Source organism: Lithobates pipiens, unplaced genomic scaffold (assembly GCF_037356315.1).
Source record: "Lithobates pipiens isolate NorthernLeopardFrog02 unplaced genomic scaffold, aLitPip1_a1.2 Scaffold_23, whole genome shotgun sequence".
NCBI lineage: Eukaryota > Metazoa > Chordata > Amphibia > Anura > Ranidae > Lithobates > Lithobates pipiens.
In genome coordinates this window covers 215,508,189-215,532,760 of record NW_027507785.1, presented here as the reverse complement: position 1 = coordinate 215,532,760, position 24,572 = coordinate 215,508,189, and the positions used below count along the sequence as shown (strand labels likewise).

The following is a 24,572-nucleotide window of genomic DNA, read 5'->3' as shown; positions in this document are numbered from 1 at the left end:
AAGTATTCAAAAACACTGATCTTGGTATTTTCAATGCTTTCAAAGGCAGAGGAGGGATTTGAGGTCTTAAAGACCCTAGATTCCTCCATAAAGAGTACCTGCCACGTGCCTATTACTTAAAACAAAAATAAACTGCACTTGTGATAACAGAATGCCATTTGATGCATCATTTTAAAATGTTAACATTTTTATTATACTTTTTTGCATTAATGTCCATTTATTGACATAAAAAGTGTGGGATTATATGCATAGTTTTCTACTGTATATATTGTCTGAGCTTGATCTCATTTCCGCCCCTGATATGGGAATTTGTGATGCTATGTCTACACAGGATGTGGCTGTATATTTTAGATTGGAGCCGTAAGCTCTTCTCTTCCAAGGTTTCAGGCCATGTGATGTTAGATCCTAAAGCGGAAACATGTAGTCAGAATGGCGCTTTTGGCCAGAATGAGGCTTAAGTGTGTTAAATTGCAGAAAGCAGAAGATGAGAACGAGGCTCAAGCAAATACAAGGATTACATCTAAGAGATAATGCGGAAAGATGCCCACACCCCAGAAAAAGGCCTTGTAGTGAATAAACCGGTCGGGCTGCGGTGTTGATTCCAGTCATTGTGTTTGAATGAGAGCACACGAGTGTTACTGTGCTCATATTACACCCGCTGTTTTGAGTCAGCTGACATGTAAGTGTACATATAAGATTTTACACTATCCAAGAGTCTTATGCCATTTGGTGCCTTGGCTTGGAACAAGAGTATTGATTTACTCATCGGGAGTGATTTCCCTCATTTTCTGTATGCTGATTATCTAACAGTGATGAAACACGTGAGAGACAAAAGCTTTCTTTGAATCCCTATAATAACTGGTCAATGTTCTCTGGTAAGAGCACATCCTTACATTGGTGGTGGTTGTACCACAAGGTGGAAGATCCGTTGGTGATTCAACAGTCAAGACACTTGTTCACTCATTTAATATCACATCAATGACTCATGGACTCACTTTATTAGTTTAATATCATATTAGTTTGTTTTTTATTTTAGAGCAACACAATTTATCTACAGTGGGGACGGAAAGTATTCAGACCCCCTTAAATTTTTTACTCTGTTTTATTGCAGCCAATTGCTAAAATCATTTAAAAGTTAATTTTTTTCCCACAATGTACACAAAGCACCCCATATTGACAGAAAAACACAGAATTATTGAAATTGTTGCAGATTTATTAAAAAAAGAAAAACTGAACTATCACATGGTTCCGAGTAGGGGTTTAACGGATCATCACCGATCCGTGATCCAAACAGGTCAACCTGTTCAGATCGACACACCACGTGATCCACAGAGCGCTCTGCTGCCTCAGCCATAGGAAAGGCCGCGGCTTCGGCATAGCTCCAGAGCACCAGCCATCATGGTACACCCGGCAGAGGCTGCTGACTCGTCAGGAAGTGACGTCACGGGGACAGGGGCACTTTAATTTTTTTTTTTTTATTATTGTTAATTTTACTTTTATTTTTTTAGTTTGACACTTAAAAAAAAATAAAAAAATTGATGACTTTTATTCCTATTACAAGGAATGTAAACATCCCTTGTAATAGGAATATGGCACGATTGGACCCATTTACAGTGAGATATGGGTTCAATAAGACCCCATATCTCACCTCTAGGCTGGGAAGCCTAAAATAAAAAAAAGAAATAAACCGATCACGGCCTCCCAGCCAAATCGGCGCCGTTATTTTGAATGCAGAGGCCGGGCGTGACGTCATAACATCGCACCCAGCCTCCGAACGATCATAGACACTCCGGGGACCATCTGGTCCACCGGAAATCTCTATGGTATCATCCGGGGGGCCAGCGGATCCTGTGACCAACTCACCGATGGAAGCGGTGAGTCGGTAGAAGCACCGGAGGGAGGCGGGGGGGGGGGGACGTCCCCTCCCGCCACCCGTAAGAACAATCAAACAGCGGAACAGCCGCTATGATCGTTCTTATGGTGCAGGGAATCGCCGGCTGAAAAAGCATATAGCTGAATGATGTCTGTGGCCTCAGGCATCATTCAGATATAACCACCGAAAGCCGAGGCCGTCCCTGGACGTCCTACCGGCGCAAAGTGGTTAAGTCAGGGCTCTGGCTGAGCCATTCAATTACAGTCATGGAGTTGTTGTGAAGCCACTCCATTATTTTAGCTGTGTACATAGTGTCATTGTCTTGTTGGAAGGTAAACTTTGGCCCAGTCTGAGGTCCTGAGCACTCTGGAGAAGGTTTTCGTCCAGGATATCCCTGTACTTGGTCGCATTCATCTTTCCCCTTGATTGCAACCAGTCATGACCCTGCAGCTGAAAAACACCTCCACAGCATGATGATGCCACCACTATGCTTCACTGTTGGGACTGTATTGGACAGGTGATGAGCAGTGCCTGGTTTTCTCCACACATACCGCTTAGAATTAATGTCAAAAAGTTCTATCTTGAGCTCATCAGACCAAAGAATCTTATTTCTCACCATCTTGGAGTCTTTCAGGTGTTTTTTTGTTTTTTAGCAAACTCCATGCGGGCTTTCATGTGTCTTGCACTGAGAAGAGGCTCCTGTCTGGCCACTCTGCCATAAAGCCCCAACTGGTGGAGGGCTTCCACCTCCCAACTGCATCTCTGGAGCTCAGCCACAGTGATCTTTGAGAGCTTCTTTACCTCTCTCACCAAGGCTCTTCTCCCCCAATTGTTCAGATTGGCAGGACAGCCAGCTCTAGGAAGGGTTCTGGTCGTCCTAAACATTCTCCATTTAAGGATTATGGAGGCCACTGTGCTCTTAGGAACCTTAAGTGCAGCAGACATTTTTTGTAACCTTGGCCAGATCTGTGCTTTGCCACAATTCTGTCTGAGCTGTAAGGTCTTATATAGACAGGTGTGTGACTTTCCTAATCAAGTCCAATCAGTATAATCAAACACAGCTGGACTCAAATGAAGGCGTAGAACCATCTCAAGGATGATCATTAGAGGACCATGTGATATTTCAGGTTTTCTTTTTTAATAAATCTGTCAATAATTCTGTGTTTTTCTGTCAATATGGGGTGCTGTGTGTATATTAACTGCTTCCTGACCGCCAACCGTCAACTGACGGCCAGGCGGCGCGCCTATTGTGGCGGGAGGCCATCATATGACGGCCTTCCGTTTAAATAGGGAATGCGCGCATTCGTGCGTGCGCATCCCTGTTTCTTTGGTGGCGGCGTGTCACGGAGACACCACTCGCCACCGGAGGGGGTGAACAGCCATTGGTTATGGCTGTTTACCACGTGATCGGCTGTGATGAAGTCACGGCCGATCACAGATGGTCACACACCCACTGTGCATGGCGCATGCGCGCGATCGAGCTGTGCGTGCACTTCGGTGGCGGCGTGTTCCCCGGGAACACTGCTCATCACCGACGGTGGTAAACAGCCATTGGCCGGATGTTTACCCAGGTGATCAGCTGTGATCCTTTCACAGCCGATCACTAAAATGTAAACAAACCGCGTTAACGAGATGTTACCGGGTTCTCCTCCTCACACACCGACCGTGTGTGAAGAGGAGATTGCGGTAACATCTCATTACCACTTACAGTGTAAACCAATCACACTGATTGCCCCCCCCCCCCAATAAGGAGGACCTGTCACCACTCCTCGTAGTACCTGTCACTCACAGTCCATCAGAGTACCTGTCACTCACGGCCCATCAGAGTACCCGAGTACCTGTCACGGCCCATCCGAGTACCTGTCACGGTTCATCCGAGTACCTGTCACAGTTCATCCGAGTACCTGTCACAGTTCATCCGAGTACCTGTCACAGTTCATCCGAGTACCTGTCACAGTTCATCCGAGTACCTGTCACAGTTCATCCGAGTACCTGTCACAGTTCATCCGAGTACCTGTCACAGTTCATCCGAGTACCTGTCACAGTTCACCCGAGGACCTGTCACAGTTCACCCGAGGACCTGTCACAGTTCACCCGAGGACCTGTCACAGTTCACCCGAGTACCTGTCACAGTTCATCCGAGTACCTGTCACAGTTCATCCGAGTACCTGTCACAGTTCATCCGAGTACCTGTCACAGTTCATCCGAGTACCTGTCACAGTTCATCCGAGTACCTGTCACAGTTCATCCGAGTACCTGTCACAGTTCATCCGAGTACCTGTCACAGTTCATCCGAGTACCTGTCACAGTTCATCCGAGTACCTGTCACAGTTCATCCGAGTACCTGTCACAGTTCATCCGAGTACCTGTCACAGTTCATCCGAGTACCTGTCACAGTTCATCCGAGTACCTGTCACAGTTCATCCGAGTACCTGTCACAGTTCATCCGAGTACCCGTCACAGTTCATCCGAGTACCCGAGTACCTATCACCGCCCTTCAGAGTACCCAAATACCAGTCACCAGCCCATCAGAGAACCTGTCACCAGGCAATCAGAGTACCCGAGTACCTGTCCCAAGGCCATCAGAGTACCCAAGTACCTGTCACCAGGCCATCAGAGTACCTATCTGCAGCCCATCAGAGTACCTATTTGCAGGCCATGCCTCATAGAATATACATTGGGTTGTTTGCTTTCCAAAATGGGGTCATTTTGTGGGCAATTTGCACTGTCCTGGTGCTCCAGGGCCTTCAAAAGTGTGATAGGTAGGAATGAAACGAGATGTGTCATTTATGCTCATAGAATGCCTGAACGTACTACTTCAATGTTCCGCCTCTCTATGTGACCAGGCTGTGTAAAAGTCTCACACATGTGGTATCGCCATACTCAAGAGGAGTAGCAGAATGTGTTTTGGGGTGTAATTTTTGCTATATACATCCTATGTGTTAGAAATATCTTATAAATGTACAACTTTGTGTAAAAAAAAAAAAATGCGTTTTCATTTTTTTTCCACATTTTCCAAAAACTTCTGGAAAAAAATGAACCGTTCAAAAGACTCATTATGCCTCACAGATTATACGTTGGGGTGTTTGCTTTCCAAAATGGGGTCATTTATGGGAAATTCCATTGTCCTGGTACTCCAGGGCCTTCAAAAGTGTAATAGGTGGTTAAGAAATGAGATGTGTCATTTTTGCTCGTAGAACGCCTGAAGGTACTACTTCAATGTTGGTGTTCTGTATGTGGCCAGGCTGTGTAAAAGTCTCACACATGTGGTATCGCCATACTGGGGAAAAGTAGCAGAATGTATTTTGTGGTGTAATTTGTTGTATGCATATGCTGTGTGTGAGAAATAACCTGATAATATGACAATTTTGTAAAAAAATATAATAAAAAAAAATCTTAATTTTGCAAAGAATTGTGGGAAAAAATGACAACTTAAAAAAACTCACCATGCTACTTACTTAATACCTTGGAATGTCTACTTTGTAAAAAGGGGTCATTTGGGGGGTATTTGTACTTTCCTGACGTGTTAGTGTCTCAAGAAATGAGATACACCTGATGTACTTAATGCCTGAACAGATGTGATCAATTTTCAGTGATTGGCACCATAGTTTGTACACTCTAACTTTCACAAAGACCAAATAATATACACTAATGTGGGTTATTTTTACCAAAGATATATAGCAGTATACATTTTGGCCAAAATGTATGAAGAAAAATTACTAATTAGCAAAAATTTATGACAGAAACAAAGGCATTTTTTTCACAAAATGTAAGTTTTATTTTATTTATAGCACAAAAAATAAAAAACCCACTAGTGTTTAAATACCACTACAAGAAAGCTCTATTTGTGTGGAAAAAAGGACGCAAGTTTCAGATGGGTACAGTGTTGCATGACTGATTAATTGTCATTCAAACTGTGAGAGCGCTGAAAGCTGAAAATTGGTCTGGTCAGGTAGGGGGTGTAAATGCAGTGTAATGAGGTGGTTAATGAGGAAAAACTTAAATGATTTTAGCAAATGGCTGCAATATAATAAAGAGTGAAAAATTTAAGGGGGTTTGAATACTTTCTGTCCCTACTGAACAGCGATCATCCCACACGTGAGATATCATCGTAAACGTCAGATCATGGACAGTAATTATAGCACTAGACCTCCCTAGTAAATCTAAAGTGATAACCTGTAAAGGCTTTTAAAGCACCACCTATGTATAGTAAAGTTTACGTTGTTTGTCGCAGTTACACAGGCGAGCATAATTTTAAAGCGTGACGAGTTTGGTATCCATTTACTGGCCTAACATCATCTTTTATATTTTACAAACAAAATCAGGTTATGTACCGTGTTCTTTTTTTGCATTAAAATTATAAATATATATATATTTTCTCCCAAAAATTGTGTCTGAAAAACCGCTCTGCAAATACCGTGTCACATAAAAAATTGCAAAAAACACACCAACGTATTCTATAGGGCCTCTGCTTTAAAAAAATAGGATTTTTGTACTCACTGTAAAATCATTTTCTCTGTAATTCACCGACCGACACAGCTCCTCTCTGTAAATAAATGGGTTTGTTAGCCTGCCACTAGGAGAACTAGGCAAAATTGTAACAATACACAGAATTGTAAGCAACAACCCTCCCTGCTGCCTCAGCAGCTTCAGTACATCAACAAGCAGTATAACGTAGCGAAAAGGAGGGGTGGGGTGCTGTGTCTCTTATATTCACCGACCGACACAGCTCCTCTCTGTAACTAAATGGGACGTCCCCAAGCAGTGCCAAAGGAGGGGTGGGAAAAAACAGCATCACAACTTCATCCACCATGGCAAGTGGGAACTAGTGAAACTAAACCCACAAAAAAACAGCAGTGTATGGAAAACACACTGCCACATAACCGGGTATTCTCAACAGGAGAGATCCCCAACATCGCAACTTTTTGTGGAAATAATGCAATAGTGCATTAACAGAACATTACTGCGTTTTTAGCGAAAAATCAGGAAAAAATCTCAATTGCAACTACACGGCCGCCTGCAAAACTTTGCGGCCAAAACAGGCATCAGCTGATGCACTGACGTCTACCTTGTACAACTTGGTAAACGTATGGATAGATGACCAGGTCGCCGCCTTACACACCTGAGCGTCCAACGCTTGGTGTCAGAAGGCCCAAGACGTTCCGATTGCCCTTGTAGAGTGGGCCGTGACCGGAAAGGGAGGCACCTGCCCCTTCAAGGCGTAGGCTTGTACTAAAATCTGTCTGATCCACCTGGAAATGGTGGCCGACCAGACCGACATACCCTTCATTGGACCAGCCACCATAACAAACAGTAAGTCCGACTTCCGAAAGGGAGCTGTGGCAGACAAAGACACTTTTAGAGCCCTAACCACGTCGAGAGCGTAAAGGGCAACAACTTTGGGGTGCTTCGGCTTAGGACACAATGATGGTAATACAATGTCCTCATTAATATGAAAAGCAGAGACCACCTTTGGTATAAAGGATGGTTGCGGACGCAAAAACCACCTTATCCCTGTGTATGACCAGATAAGGCGACTTGCAAGACAAGGCTGCCAATTCCGAAACCCTCCTAGCTGATGTGATGGCCACTAGAAAGACCACTTTCTGTGAAAGGGTCAACAGAGGAATCTCCCTGATATTGTCAAACGGCGGCTTCTGAAGCGTCAACACCAGGTTCAAATCCCATGGGGGTAACAGTGGATGCACCGGAGGGACTACATGTAGCACCCCCTGAACAAGGGTACTAACTAATGAGTGAGACGCCAGGGGTCGCTGAAAAAAGACAGCCAGGGCTGAAATTTGTCCCTTAATGGTGCTCAACGCCAATTTCTGGTCTACTCCTTTCTGAAGAAACAGCAGGATCCTGGATATAGAAAAGGAGCGCGGATGCCACCCTTTCTACTCACACATGGAGATGTAGGCCTTCCAGGTACAATGGTATATCTTCCGTGAAGATTTCCGTGCCCTCAACATAGTTGGAATCACCGAGTCCGACAGACCCTGGTTCCTCAGCACCTGGCTCTCAATAGCCATGCCGTTAAAGCCAGCGATGGTAAAGCAGGGTGAAAGATTGGACCTTGAGATAGGAGGTCCCCTCGCAGCGGCAGTCGCCAGAGAGCGTCTGCCACCAGACGCACCAGGTCTGCGTACCAGGGCCACTGAGACCAATCTGGGGCAACCAGGATTACTGGAATCCCCTCGGCTTCCACTCTGTGAAGCAGACGTGGCAACAGCTTCAGTGGAGGAAAGGCGTAGATCAGCAGGCACTGATCCCAAGGAGCCACCAGCGTGTCTGCCCACGGATCACTTGTCCTGGACACGAATCTTGGCACCTTCCGATTGAGACAGGAGGCCAACAGATCCACATCTGGTGTGCCCCATTTTAGGCACAGCAGCCTGAATATCTCCGGATGCAATGCCCATTCTCCTGGGTCCAGCATCTGTCGACTCAGATAGTCCGCCTGCCAATTTTCCACCCCCGGGATGTAAATGGCCGACAGGGCCGGAAACGTGTCGCTCTGCCCACCGAAGTATGCAAATGACCTCCCGAGCAGTGGCTGAGCTTCTTGTTCCCCCTTGGTGATTTATGTACTCCACAGCTGTGGCGTTGTCCGACTGTATCCTGATCGGACGTCCTTGAAGACTCAACGACCATGTGTGGAGGCACAGCCTGATCGCTGTCAATTCAAGCAGATTGATCGGCAATTTGGATTCTTCCATTGACCAGAGGCCCCGAGCTGACTGAACGCCCATCACTCCACCCCAGCCGGATAGACTTGCGTCCGTTGTGATCACCGTCCATTGGAGAGGTAGGAACGCCTTTCCTGACCTAATCACCGGGGGATCTCAGCCACCATAGCAGGTAGTCTCTGACTGACTGGCTCACCTGGATCGAGCGATCCAAGGACAACGGAGATTTGTCCCACTTTGACCAAATCTCCTTCTGCAAGACCCTGGTGTGAAACTGGGCATACAGCATGGCCTCGAAGGCGGCCAGCATAAGGTCCAGGACTCGCATGCAAAAGCCAAGTGACGACCGCTCGCGATTCCACAGTAGTTTTATTGCGGCTCTGAGGGCCTGCAGTTTGTCTGAAGGGAGAAAGACTCTTGCTTCCTTGGAGTGCAGCAGCAAACCTAGGTACTCCAGATGCTGGGTCGGTACAACCACTGACATCTTTAGGTTCAACAGCCACCCAAATTCTTGCAAAGTCTGCATGGTGATCGCAACATCCTCCAACTCTGAGGCGGAAGATGCTCTCAGGAGATCGTCTAGGTATCCCAAGATCGCGATCCCGCGTTGTCGCAGCAACACCAAAACTGGAGACAATACCTTGGTAAAGACTCGGGGGGGGCTGGTGCCAGGCCAAATGGTAGAGCCACAAACTGATGGTGGGCTTCTCCAACTGCAAAACGCAGAAACTTTTGATGCAGCAGACATATGGGTATGTGCAGGTACGCATCCTGGATGTCCAAGGATGCCAGGGAGTCCCCTTGATAGAGTGCAGTGACTACTGAACAAACAGATTCCATTCTGAACCTCTGAACTTTTACAAAGTGATTGAGGGCTTTTAAGTCCAAGATTGGACTTACCCCTTCATTCTTGGGAACCACAAACAGATTTGAGTAGAATCCCTGGAAGCGTTCCGATTCCGGAACGGGTACAATCCCCCCTCGACTCAGCAAGTCCCCTACCGCCCCCAACAGGGCCTCCCGGGGAACCGGGGACACGGGTATGCTTGAGGGGAAGAACCTGTTTGGCGGCCAAGAGAGAAACTATCTTGTAGGCCGAGGAAGTCAGATCGCAGACCCATTGGTCGGATAACCGGGAGGAACACTGGGCTGCAAACTCCCGAAGGCGACCCCCCACCCGAGACATAGGTGGGGGAAAACCTTCATGCGGTAGCACTTTTTGTCGCAGGCTTGCTAGGCTTACGATGCCAGGGACGCTTTGGTCCATCCGTGGCTGTCCTGTCGGGCTGGGGACACTTCGCCGAAGCCCCGGACGGACGAAAAAGCCGTTTGAGCAGAGAAAGAGGGCCCTTACCTGCGGCATGGCTCCTTAGGCTTCCTGGCTTGTGGGAGTAAGGTACTCTTACCACCAGTGGCATTTTTAATAATGTCACCTAATGGGGCTCCAAAGAGCCGGTTGCCAAGGAAGAGAAGATACGTCAGTGCTTTCTTAGATGCCTGGTCAGCAGACCAGCATTTTAACCAAATGAGGCGCCGCAGCACCACAGCTGAGACTGAAGCGTTGGATAACCAGGGAAAATCCAGGGACGTGTCACAAACGTACTTGAGGCCATGCACTAGTTGGTCCGACAATTCTACGCAGACAGGTGAAGCCTTTTGCTCTCCCAATACGCGGTGCAAAAGTTTACCTCAGCAGAGGGAGCTACCTCAGCAGAGGGAGCCGCTGGCTCCTCTATCTTCAGGGTATCACGCACAGCTGTGATAAGTGCTCCAACCTGCACCTTGTCGCGCCCGGACGGCGAATCATCCTCGCTGTCCGAATGGTCCTGGTCAGCTTCGTCTGATAGGTCAGGGCAGGGGTCACCAGCCACAGCAGAGTCTGCATCAGAGCTCTCCCCAGAGGACGGGGGGGGGCAGGGGCCTTTTTTGCGCACCTTTCTGTTGCGATATGGCTGAACCAGAGTGACTCCATCTTTGTAAGTTCATATGATTAACTTGGGTTAACTTTACTAGTTGGCTTAGACTCTGTATCTGCAGACATAGGCAGTTTTTATGTAAACATGCACATAGGAAAATATAGCTTGCATAGGCAGTTTTATTCTGTACTGTCTAAAGAAATTGTGTCAAAATATGTCTGAGCCACATATCCCATGACTGTGATTCAGAAGCAGATGACATGCGTGATGATATGTAATGATGATGTGTAATGTATGCCTCTGTATTAACCACACCCATGTTCTATGCAATGATTGGCTGATAAGGGTGCATATAAAATGCAGCCCCTCTCACAATAAAGGGTTTCGTGAGTATTGTAATTGCGTTAGTTATACCTCTAGCTGGTCTTTGTCAGGTATATAGAAATACCATTTTAATCACAACACTTTCCTTCCACGCACCGCCTCTATTTTAGCAACAAATGAGTTAAGGACCGCCGTCAGGGTGTCCATGGGCACAGTGCTATCCGCAGGTGACCCAGTTGCAATATCAAATATAAAGCGTAAGCGCTAAATATATGCTGCCACAATAGTCAAAATAGAAAGTCAAGACAAAAAAACAATATAGAAAAATGAGCAACATATATGCTGAAAAAGGATATCGAAAACCCTATACAGTGTATTCATAGAACTATGAATTTTTGGTGAAATATAACCACAAATATGAGAATGTAAACACAAATAGTGAAATGTATAAACACAAATAATGATTAGGTAGTGAAGTGACGTTTGTTTACTTCCGGTTCTGACCATTTATGTTCCATTCTCGCCACACCGGAAGCGATGTTTGTTTACTTCCGGTCTTGGCTCTATTGGAAATGATGTAGTGTTATTATTATACAGGTCACCGAAAGTGACGTTTATTCACTTCCGGTTTTGATTCCACCGGAAATGATGTGGTTTTGTTACTATACAGATCCCTTTTGAGGCATGAAACGCAAATTGGATTGTATAAATTTGCGTTTGGGCATATGTTTAATGCATATGTTTAATGCACCAGTTTTCCGCTACACTCTGCGCTGCTGATACATTATTTAGATGGCAACTTTAAATATAAGGTTTGACCATATGAGCACACTAGGTGGAACGCAGCTTACCTTACGAGATAGAGGCGTGGAATGCATGCCCGGCCGCCATTTTACTCTAAACCGGAAGTGGACACCTGTGACACACAGGGGTGGATTCCAATTGAATCTTAGTGTATTACGGTATGTAACCTATATAAGGCAGTACAGCAGTGGTAGTAGTTCACCCCAGATGATGATCCATAGGTCAAAACGCGTCGGGAAGACTGTACCGCTGCCTATTTTACCTGATATGCTCGTTATTAACCACTGGAATGTGAGTTTGATACTTTATTTTTATTAAAAAAAAATTTAAAACGTTATCACACCATCTTGGCTCTATCCTTCCATTTCATGTCTGGGTTGATGCCGGAGTTGTCTCTCTAAAAGCTGTTACTACAAACAGTCTATCATACTGAAAGAACCACGTGTCCTGGGATCCATATAACCATGAAACGCTGAACCAGTGCCTTAGTATTTGGAACTATAAGCGATTGTCGACCCCGTAGATATATGTCTACTCGGGTCATTTCCATCCGGTAAGCCTGCGCTTCTTAAGGTGGTAGGAGTTGCACTGCGGTGGAATTTTTATGGTCACACCCGATTTGGATTCCGGCTTTCACCAAACTTTGTTGGGACTCACGTTTATGTATTTATTATTATAAAATATGGACTCTACCTAATCATTATTTGTGTTTATACATTTCACGATTTGTGTTTACATCCTCATATTTCTGGTTATATTTCACAAAAAAATCAGTTATATGAATACACTGTATAGGGTTTTCTATATCCTTTTTCAGCATATATGTTGCTCATTTTTCTATATTTATTGTTTTTTGTCTTCACTTATATTTGATATTTCTGTGGCTAAAAAAATCCTAGTTTTAGCGTGTTGGCAACTTTTTTCCTATACTTTTGGTACTGTGCAGTGTTATAGTGTGTATAAAGACCCAGTTGCAATAGCCTGGATTTTGGGGGAAGAAACACCAGTTTCTGAAGCCATGCTGACCCTACCCTGTCTGCCACCTGAAGGGGACTTAGGACAGTGAAGGTCCCACCCTCCTGCTGCCGCTGGCTGGGGGGGCTCCTAGCGCCAGACTCACCACCCTGAGGCGTTCTGTGATGGTTACTAGCCGTGCCTGTAGTCCCCAGGAGGTTACCCAAGTGCAGAGTGAAGAAGCTGTGTCGGCAGCAGAAGTAGAAACGAGCGGTGAAACGATCTGCAGAGCTTGTACCAGCGTTCAGGGAATGGCCGCCCAGCGTCCTGTATACACAGGGAACACAGGAAACAGTGTGATAGCACAGGGCATGCTGTCACAAGAGAGCTGCTGTGAAAGAGCGCTCGGGCCTCAAAAAAAAGGCCACCAATGGTCTGAAAAGGAAAATCTCACAGCAAATGTCCTCTGAAGCTCACAAGGGGAACCTGGTCTGCCCTCATCCAAAATGGCCGCCGGACATGCAGTGACAAGAGAAAGCCACAGAACAGTGCTGCCTCCAATCAGCAAAAATACCTCCACAGGCAATTTTTTTGGGACTCCCCACACCGGAACCAGGACCATTGCTAGCCACACAGACCCCATACAGGTGAGAGACCCAGCGATCCCCTGTACACACACTGCCAGCAGACACATGCAGCCACCCCCGGGGGGGGGAGAAGATAGGGACGTGGGAGAGAAGAGAAGGCGGTGAGATGGCCCCCGAATCGACCTCCCAGGAAATGCCCAGCTGCTCAACCCCCCGAAGCAGGGAGAGCCGTACTTACCAGTCCTGAAGAGCTGGGAGACATTCCATCACAGACCCACTCCTGCGCAGTTACAGGGTGGTTGCTAGCCTCGGTATACTGTGATCCAGACATCAGTAGGCCGGTCATATGTATACCCCGAAGCATTGAAGCTCACTGACCACCTCTGGAGCTGAGGTATGTCATGGCTTGCCGAGCCGTAGCTGCAACTTGCACACGCTCGATGGCCGGACTGGGGGGACTACAAGGATAACTCAACCAGCCTGTAACCCAGCCGGCAGTTGATAGATCACAGGATCATTCATCTTGCGCAAAGAAAGCATAAGTCCTGCATCAAAAAAATGGACCGAAGGGCCCGCAGGGTTCCTAGGTCATTCTCCTTCACTAGTCAAAATAAAACTGAAGCTGCTGAGGCAGCAGAGAGGGTTGTTAGCACAGGGTCCGCCCCCTGAGCGGTACTGACAATTCCGTGTATTGGGTTACAATTTTGCATGGTTCTCCTAGTGGCAGGCTAATAAACCCATTTAGTTACAGAGAGGAGCTGTGTCGGTAGGTAAATATAAGAGAAATTATATATATATATAAGTTTGGGTCTCCAAGTAATTTTCTAGCCAAAGAAAACCGATTGCTACATGTAAACAAAAAGTGCCAGAAAATCCTGGTCTTCAAGTGGTTATTCATCATTCTAGCTACTGGTCCTCTACTGTAATTGATGAGATCATTGTGCACCTGTTGGCTGGAGCACATTAGAGATGATACTTCAGGGAAATGACCACATAGCGTGGTGGATAGTGTTAATTTTGAAGTCAACTTTCAATTTAGTTTTAGTCAGTCTTTTTGACTAAAATGACATTTTATTTATCTGGATTGTTTTAAATGCATGTTAGTTGACTAAAATAGTGTTAATTTTGACAACAAAATCAACACTGGTGGTGGAACCCTGCTGCAGTGAGTGGCGGGGTGGGGTGCCGCAAGGCTAGTTTTTTCTGCCTGGAGGGGAGCTTTAATAATACAATAACTAACTATATTCATGTCCAAAACCAGTAAATCGGAAATCAAAAATAAATAAAGAACAGAAAATCTAAAAATAGTATTTTTATAACAGCTTACCTGTAAAATCCTTTTCTTTTGATGTACAAAACCGGAGTCATAGTAATTACTATGTGAGTTAAAGTCCACCTTCAGGTGCTGGACACTGGCACATCCTAAACAGGAAGTTGCCTCCCTATATAAACCCTCTCATCCCAGGAGCATCTCAGTTTTGTAGCAAAGCAATAGACGTGTATACTAGAGAGGGGCGGGACCTCTGTGTCCCGTGATGTACTTCAAAAGAAAAGTATTTTACAGCTAAGCGGTTATAAAAATCCTATTTTCTTTAATCGTACATTACGGGACACAGAGCCATAGTAATTACTATGTGGGATGTCCCAGAGCAATGCCAACTGAGGAGAGGGAGACACAACAAAAGTAGGGCACCATGAGATCAGAGGACTTATACTGCGCCAAAAGGCAAAATCCTCATGTCTTTTTACATCCACCTGATAGAATCTGGTAAATGTATGGATTGAAGACAAGTTACGGCCTTGCAGATTTGAGCCATGGAGGCTTGGTGATGCACTGCCCACGAAGCACTAACAGCCCTGGAGGAGTGCGTTTTGATTTGAGAGGGTAGAAACTACCTCTTTAAACCATAAGCTAGAACGATTACTTGTCAAATCCATTTAGAATAGTATATTTCCATGCTGCCCGTCCTCTTTTAGGACCTTCAAGCAATATGAACAAAACATCTGTTTTACCAATCTGAGCAGTCATCTTTAAGTAGACTGCTCTCACCACATCAAGAGAATGTAGTGATTTTTCTTCCATAGAACAGGGTTCTGGAAAAAAAAGAAGATAGAACAATATCCTGGTTTAGATAAAAACCTGATACTACCTTCGGTAAAAAGTTAGGATGCGGATGCCATCCTACCTTATCCTTGTGAACAATAATAAATAGGGCAGCCAATTCTGATACCCTTCTTGCAGCAGATATGGTTACCAGAAAAAAAATTGTTTCATTGTCCAAAAAGGACCAAGGGAATATGTCGTTTTGCTCCAAAAAAAGGCTGTTTTGTAATACCGTCAAAAAATAAATTCAAGCCCCAAGGGTTCAGGGGTGACCTAACCAGGGATTAAGCCGTGTTATCCCCTGAATAAAGTTACGAACCAAAGAAAGCGAAGCAAGTGGGCGTTGAAATAATACTGTTAAGGCCCAGACCTGTCCTTAGAAAGCACTCAAGGCCAACTTGATCTCCTGGGATGGACCCCCTGGTTCCACACCAGGAGACATATGCTTCCAAGACTCCATAATATATAATTATGGAAGCAGGCTGCCTTGCATTACCAAAGATAGAAACCACTTAAACTGACAGCCCATGTTTCTTCAGATTGTGGGTCTCAATAGCCAGCCCGTTAAATTTAGCATTTGTAAAGTAGAATGGAATACCAGACCTTGTGAAAGAAGGTCTGGCCATGGCGGTAGGGTCCATGGGTCCCCTACTGTCATCTTTACGATCCTGCATTCCAAGATTTCCTGGGCCCCACTGGAGGCCACAAGAATCACAGACTTCCCTTCCTGCTTGATTCTGCAAAGAAGTCCTGGACACAGGCAGAATAGGAGGGAATGCATAAATCAGCGAGAACCGATTCCACGGGAATAGCAAGGCATCTGTTCCGCATGCTAGTAAATCCTTTGTTTTTGACACAAAGTTGTCGGTTTCTTTGTTGAACCTGGACGTAAACAGATCTAGGTCTTGGATTTCCCATCTTTGACATATTGACAGGAAGATATCAGGGTGAAGGAACCATTTTCCTGGGAAAAACTACTGGCGACTCAAGTAGTCTGCCTGCCAATTTTCTATTCCTGGAAATGAAGATTGCCGATAGGCAAAGTACATTGTTTTCTGCCCAAGATAGGATATGATTCCCCTTTCTCTGGGCTGCACCACTTCTTGAGCCCCCTTGGTGATTAATATAGGCCATTGTTGTGGCATAGTCGTATTGAATCATGGCAGGACAATAGCGTAAACTGAACGTTCAGGCCCTCAGAACCAAGTGCTCTGGCTGAATTTCTAGAATCATAATGGGTAAGGTAATTTCTTATCTGGGCCACTTCCCTGGTAACTGAAGGATTTTCCTCTGTGCAGATTTTTGGATATTAACCATAAACTGAGACTTCGGCATACTCAGCCTACAGAAACCTGGTATTTCCAGGTGGTCCATCCAGGTGCTAACCAGGCCCGACCCTGCTTAGCCTCCAAGATCAGACGAGATCGGGCACTTTCAGGGTGATGTGGCCATAGGCTTTGGTGTCAGACACATTGGGAACCTACAGCTTGAACCCTTTGTTCCAAGCCGACAGGATAATGTTTTGTAGCAGTCTCGAATAAAGCCACCATCTTTCCCAACAATCTCATGCAAAGTTGAATAGAAGAATTAATCTTGCTTCGATCACCTAAATCAGCTCCTTTATGGTGCTGATCTTTGCCTGGGGCAAGAATAAACTTTTCTGGGTTTACCTATGATCAGACCCAAATATCTTAGCCCTTTTCATGGTTTTAAAGATTTCTCCTAGGCTGAGAAACCGACCTAGATATTCCAGGTAGTTGAATGTGGTGACCATACTTTGGTCTAAGCGGGCTACCAACTGGACTATCAAGAACAGATAGGCACGGTAAACCATAATCGTTATACCTTGGGCCCTTAATTTGGCTAGAAGAGGGGCCAGAACCTTTGTAAACACTCAAGGTCCAGTAACAGACGAAAAAACAAGCTCTGGACTGCCGCACTCTTCAGAACACCATATGAATAAGCACTACAGCTAGTGCGAAACGTCAGCAATTTTTCCTTGTTCGCTGTGTTTGTTGAGCTGTGATGTGATTTTTCAATAAAAGAAATTGGTCTTCTGAAGAGTGCGGCAGTCTAGAGCTTGTTTTTCGTCTGTTGCTAGTGGTAATAGCCAGCACCTGTGGCTTCCCATCCGAAGAGACATTTTACAGCCTGCATGTGTGCTCCTGGAGTGGTGAGATCCCTTCTCCTTCAAGGTGCTGTAGCTAGACCAGAAAGCAGAGCTGCACATTGGAAATTAAGATTTTCCACCTTGAAAAGTAGATTAGATTACTAGTGAGCGAGGAAATAGGCATATGGAAGTATGCATCTTTGACGTTGATTGACGCCAGAAGTTCTCCTTCTTGCAGGATGGAGAAAACTGATTGGATTGACCCCATGCCAAAAAATGGGTTATATTCAGGAATTGAATTTAGATTTTTGAGATCCAGAATGTCCATTTGGATTTAACCAAACCCCAAACTCTCCTCTTACATGGGGGCCACCATGATCACTTTTTGGCAAAAGATGGTCCAATGCTTAAGAGAAAGAATTATTTTTCTCTGGATCGTTAGAAACGTTTGATCTGAAAAAACTAGGAAACGGGAACTCTTGGAACTCCAGTTTGTACCATGGAGCTATTGAGGAAGTCCCCCATTCTTGACACTCCTCCTGCCAAATCCTTGATAACTGCAAAAGAATTCCCCCTATTATGAGGAGGCGCCTCCGCTCACTCAAGGAGGCTTCAGTATCTTGTAGGTTTCCTCCCCAAGACTTCTTTTGTCCCTGGGGTTAACTCTGAGGATTACCTTTTGAACCTGACGGTGGAAGCCGTCGTGACTGCCTGGAGGCTGATGCCCCAAGCACAGAAGAAGGAGCTTTAAAAACGAAAATAGATTTATTCCTTTTCTTAAATGGCAAAAGCGGGTACTCTTGACTAGAATTTATTTAGATGTATTATCCAAAACATCCCTAAATATCTGTTTCACCGCAAAAAGAAGACTAGCCAGGAGCTTCTGCAGGGTGCTTAGCGAAAGGTGCAAGGGATGAAGGATAGAATCTCTCATAGCAGCAATTGCAAACATAAAGCTTCTAGAGCCTAGGCCTGCTGAACAGGATAACCTTGAACACCTGTTTAAACTGGTGTCTCAACGATTAATTACTGTCAGTGCAGGCTGAGACACTCAATCTGAGAAAAAGTGTGTTTTTTGTTTGTTTTTTTAATAGGAATGCCAACTTTTTATTCTTTGGATCCTTAAGCATTTGAGCATTGTCTGCTAGACAAGTCAAACTATTATTCTAAGAGGAAATAGCAGCGTTAATTGCTGGTATACCCCACTTTTAGTGAATTTTCTCCTTCATAGGACAAAGTGTGAAAAAAACTTTTAGGTGGGAAAATAATGCTTATCTGGGTGATTCTCTTAGATACAAAAAAGCTTTTACAACAATGAATGGACAGAAAAAGGCATGCACAGCTTGAGGAGGCTTTAGCGAACCCAAACACTCAGTTAAGGATACATAAATGTGGAGCGGACCATTCAGCAAGAAATTGCACCATCAATGTTAGGATTGAAACAGCTGATTTTCCCGCATTTGACACCTCAGAAGAGAAGTCATCAACCTCACCAGGGTCCAGAGGGAATTTGTCTTCTCCTGCCCCTAGTTCCTCAGTTTGAGGGTCCTGGGCAATGGAAGAGAGCATGTCACATTTTGACCCACACTGGGATGCGATTAAAGCCATTAAACTTTAAAAAAAAAAATATCATGGCTGAGAAAAAAAGATCTTTTTAGTAAAATAATCAGGGGCTACACTGTGAAAACAGTTGCAAACATTTCATGGCCCGATGTTCACTCTGACCAGCCACCCTCTCTCAGGGGAGGATGCCATTTGTAATAATAAGTAGGCTTTCCAAAGCTTGAGGGAGACACTTTTAGCTCTTTTTTGGGGGTGTTTCAACCCCTCCTTCTGACCTTATTAGCCCGATGCACAAAGCAGAGGTACTACCAGAAGAAACTGAATCCACTGCTTGAGCAATAGTCAGCCACTGCCACTGCTATTAATACTCAGCCTGATGCAAATAGTAAATGTGTCAAATAGTAAATGCCTATGTCACCAAAACGTCTTTCATACTCCTCTTTGCTCTTATGTCTCTCTGACCATTTTGCAGCTGGCACAAATTAAGTTTTTATTTTTTAACACACTCACGTGTTGGAGGACACCAACGTTGCGGTAAGCCTTGCCCCCACCTCGCATCAAGACCCTCCCTTTCTCGTTAAAAAAAAAAAAAAAAAAAGTTTTCCCGCACAAGCAAGGGCCTCCGATCCAATGGGATCGGCTTGTGAGTGAGGGAGGGATGGTGTGGAGGAGACCTGGAAGTCGCCACCGAGTAAGGGTGGGGAAAGAAAATGGCATTGTTTTCAGTTCTCCCTAATACTCAGCCTCATGAAAAGGGGAAGCGTTCAGCCCAGGTGAGGGTGTTTGGAGGAAGCAAAACCCCCCAAACTTACCGGAGATCTGCCTGCTAGCCGATGGAAAAAAGTCTGCTGCTTCTGTGACACAGCACAAAGCATGAGAAGGTACGTGCTCTTTAAATAGCTTTGGGTTGGCCTCTTACTATAAGCTGAACTCTAACAAATTCTCTATTTTATCTATTGGAATGACAAAGAAAATGAAGGAATACATAAAGGAAACATTCTCATTCCAATGGGTTTCACAGAATTTAGCATACCTGGGAGTTACTTTATCATCCCCAACAAAGTCTACATACGAGGCAAACTTTCCTAAGCTGCTAGGGATAATTAAACAGGACCTACAACATATATCAAGCTTTTAAATGTCCTGGATAGGTAGGATCGCAGCCTTCAAGATAACAGCTCTACCTAAAATCATTTACTGTTTTAGGACCATACCCATAATCATTCTGGATCAATTTTTTAGGGAGGCAGATAAATTGTTTAGACAATTCATTTGGGGCAAGAAAATAACCAAGATATCTCACCCTGTACTATTGAAACATAAATTGATTGGTGGAGTTAACTTCCCTAACCTTAAAAACTATTATTTTGCAGCTCGCCTGGATCAGACTGGAGCCTGGTTTGACCCCAAGTCTAACAAACTATGGGTCCAGGTTGAGAAATACACGGTGGGCAATAGATACTTGCCCACCCTGTTATTGTCGAGTCTGACATATACAAAACAAAATTATAAATCCTTCCCCTCGATTGACGCCACATTAATAGCATGGAACAATCTACATACCGTAGTCCCACAAGACACTACGGATAAATGCACAGATTTCCAACTGCACATATATGAACACCTTATACCCAATTTGAATATACATCCGTGGATGAAGGAAGGGATATAGACCTATAGAGAGTCAATTTCTAAAAAACCCTAGTCCCACTTCATTGTCTTACATCCAACTTACTCACTTTCACAAAAATAACTCTGGCATACATTATAGAGTCCACAGGGAAACTTGGTCTCGCTTGAAGTCTGACCACGATGGCACTAAAAGGCTGGTTTTACAACAAGCTACAATATAACAAAGGATTCCATAAAACAACATTTATGCAAAATTGGGAAAAGGAGATGGGAACCCTCTTTACACAAAAAGAATGGCATTCAGCCATTCATTCTCACTTTTCTCCCTGCCCGAATCACTGAGAACTGATGTTAAAATTACTTCATAGGACCTACCCAACACCAGCCAGTCTAACGCAGATTTACCCGGATGCCTCTCCCGACTGTTGGAGGGGGTGTGGGAGAAGAGGAGGCATCCTGCATATACTTTGGTACTGTAAGGAAGTGAGAAGCTTTTGGACTGAAGCGTACTTCCTAATAAACAAGCTTACAGGACTTAACATTTCACCTACACCACAGTTGGCTATTCTTAACCACTTAAGGACCAGGCCTCTTTTTCAGACTTGGTGTTTCCATGTTTAAAACAGTTGTTTTTGCTAGAAAATTACATAGAACCCCCAAACATTTTATATTGTTTTTTTTCTAACACCCTAGAGAATAAAATGGCGGTCATTGAAATACTTTTTTTCACACCGTATTTGCGCAGCGGTCTTACAAGCGCACTTTTATTGGAAAAAATTCACTTTTTTGAATAAAAAAATAAGACAACAGTAAAATTAGCCCAATTTTTTTTATACTGTGAAAGATAAATGGTATGCCGAGTAAATTGAAACCCAACATGTCACGCTTCAAAAATTGCGCCCGCTCGTGGAATGGCGTCAAACTTTTAGCCTCAAAAATCTCCATAAGCGACATTTAAAAAATTCTACAGGTTGCATTTTTTGCGTTACAGAGGAGGTCTAGGGCTAGAATTATTGCTCTCGCTCTACCAATCGCGGCGATACCTCACATGTGTGGTTTGACCACCGTTTTCATATGCGGGCGCTACTCACGTATGCGCTCGCTTCTGTGCGCAAGCTCGTCATAACAGGGTGTTTTTAAAAAAAAATTTTTTTTTTCTTATTTATTTTAATTGATTTTATTTATTTTTACACTGTTTTAAAAAAATAAATAAAATGGATCACTTTTATTCCTATTACAAGGAATGTAAACATCCCTTGTAATAGAAAAAAGCATGACAGGTCCTCTTAAATATGAGATCTGTGGTCAAAAAGTCCTCAGATCTCATATTTGGGCTAAAATGCAAAAAAAATAAAAAAGAAAAAGAAAATCTGACATTTAAAAAAAATATATACCTTTAAGAGGTATGGGCGGAAGTGACGTTTTGACGTTGCTTCCGCCCTCCTATGGTATAGAGACGAGTGGGGGCCATCTTAGCCTCACTTGTCTCTATGCCCAGCAGATGGAAGGACCCGATCGCCTCCGCCGCTACCGACGGCTCCGGTAAGCGGCGGAAGGTGCGGGAGGGCGGCGGGAGGGGGGGTGGCACCTCTCCCGCCGCCGATAGCGGTGATCTCGCGGCGAATCCGCCGCGGAGACCACTGTTATCGTACAGCCGACCGCCGCCTGAAGAGATGGATATCTCGGTTGTGGCAGCAGCTGCTGCCGTTACCGAGATATCCCTCTTCAAAAATAGGACGTACATCGTCGTGCGGCGGTCGGCAAGTGGTTAATTTAAGGGTGAACTTGCTCCCGACCAAATATAGACCTCGAATTACACATATCCTAATAGCAAACTAACTATAACGTCTAAATGGAAGTCCGCAACAGCACCTACCCTACCTGAAGTCATATCTCGGGTTCAGACAATACACACATGAAAAATTCTTTGCCACTAGAAATCAAAATACCCTCAAATTGAATTCCTGTTGGGAGACATGGGTTGCACTATATCCTACTGATTAATTGCCTATTTACAATTATGAGTGGTACATGTGAATTGTTTTCTGTTTTTATTTTATTTAAGTTATAGTTACACTTTTCTTTTTCCTCTTTTCTATCAAGAGAGTTATGGCTAAGTATATTCTTGGAAATAAGGGAACACAACAAGTATTATAAAGATTAATCAGTTGGTGGCGTATATGGCATTGTAAAATGATGCGACTCTGTGGCACAATTTGATTCCATTGGGGTGCCTGGATCACGGAGTCGTTACCGTGCCTAGCATAAATTCAAAACCAACGTAACCAAATAATTTTACAGAAAGGAAGAACTCATTTTCTTCAAACTTACTTGATGTACCATTGATATTCCCATGGAGGGGTCTTGTGTATTTGACAACAATATGTAACTCAGTATTATTGTTACTATTTTTATGTACCTGTTAAAATTTCAATAAAAACTAAATTGAAAAGAGAAGGTACGTGCTCCATACAGCCCCCAGTGGTGACACTTGGGCATGACAACATTTAATTTAAAGGAGACATTTTCAAAGAAAATTAAAAAAATCCTTAGAAAACTCCACTTATCTTTTCCACCGTGTGGTAAAACCAACAGACCCAATCTTCACCCTTCACGGTGGGTTCCATTAACAAACCTTCACAAACCGGGGACCCTCAAGAAATCTACAATCCTGGACCTGTAATAGCACCAAGCCAGTAAAACTTTATGGCCTTAATACCAAAAGTACTGGATCCCAGGGTCCAGCTCTCTAAAAACAGAAGCATTTACAAGCAAAACCTTGTTTCTTTGTATACGAGGCCCGGGCACCATTCAATTTGGCCTAAAAGACACTTTGAATTGATCCGGCTGCAGAGCTAGCCCCAGCAAGGATTGCTCCAGTGGAGCTTAGCACAGCACATCTTCACTCATGACCAACATCTTAGACACTAGCTAAAAAACGGATATGCTCCTGGTATGGGAGGGGTTATCTAGGGAGGCAAATTCCTGTTTAGGGTGTGCCAGTGTCCAGCATCTGAAGGCGGACTATAACCCACATAGTAATTACTATCGCTCTGTGTCCCGTGATGTACGATTAAAGAAGGTAGGAGAGCAAATCCTTCAATAAATGTATGGAGCATTGTTGGGCTCCCTTTGGTTATCACCCAGAGTTCCAAGGGTGAGGAATTTTGATACAAGCTTGGAGTGGGGAAATCTCTCTACATGTCTAAAGCAAAAAGTGTTTGTAAGCACTGAACATGAAGGTTACATTCACACCTTCGCAATGCAACACTTTTTCCTACATTTTCTTTTTGCACGTTTGTCATGAATCAGCATAGGGCAGAGCCCATTTATTAAATGAGCTGCCCTATGCGTGACATACATGCCAAACTAACTTCTGCACATTTTTTTTCAGTGAGCCTAGCAAGTTTTTTCAAGGCACATTTTGGCATGCTTTCAGTACTTGGAAAAATAGGATTTTTTCGTCATGGTTACCCATAAAATCCTTTTCTTGGAGTACATCACAGGACACAGCAACCATAATAATGACTATATGGGTTATACGCTACCTACTGGTGGATGGACACTGGCAGATACTCAAACAGGAAGTCCATCCCTATATAACCCATCATACACAGGAAAGACTTTTTTTTTTGTTTTGTAGCAAAGCAACGAATATCCCAAAAAAGATGGGAGAGATGTGTCCCGTGATGTACTCCAAGAAAAGGATCTTATAGGTAAGTATGACAAAAAAATCCTATTTTCTTTATCGTACATCACAGGATAGAGAGCAACCAAAATAATGATTATATGACAATGCACTAGAGGGAAGGGAGAAACTGCCATTTGAGAAGGACTTCTTCTGCCGCCAAAAACATACTCTGGCCAAAGTAGTATCCTCCTTGGCTTTCATATCTATCTGGAAAAATTGTGTGAATGTATGAACAAAACACCATGTAATAGCCTTAAATCCTGAGCCACTGACATCTGATGGCCCAAGATGCCCCCACACACCTGGTGTGCTTTTACCAAAA

General features: G+C 44.3%; 1 protein-coding gene and 1 pseudogene across 1 annotated transcript in view; both read right to left on the bottom strand.

Annotated features, from left to right (window-relative positions):
• The window catches only part of TDRD5 (tudor domain containing 5), a 521,267-nt gene that overhangs the window by 218,953 nt on the left and 277,742 nt on the right, over window positions 1-24,572 (bottom strand). The window lies entirely within an intron of this gene.
• On the bottom strand, window positions 16,594-16,710 carry LOC143928980 (5S ribosomal RNA; annotated as a pseudogene).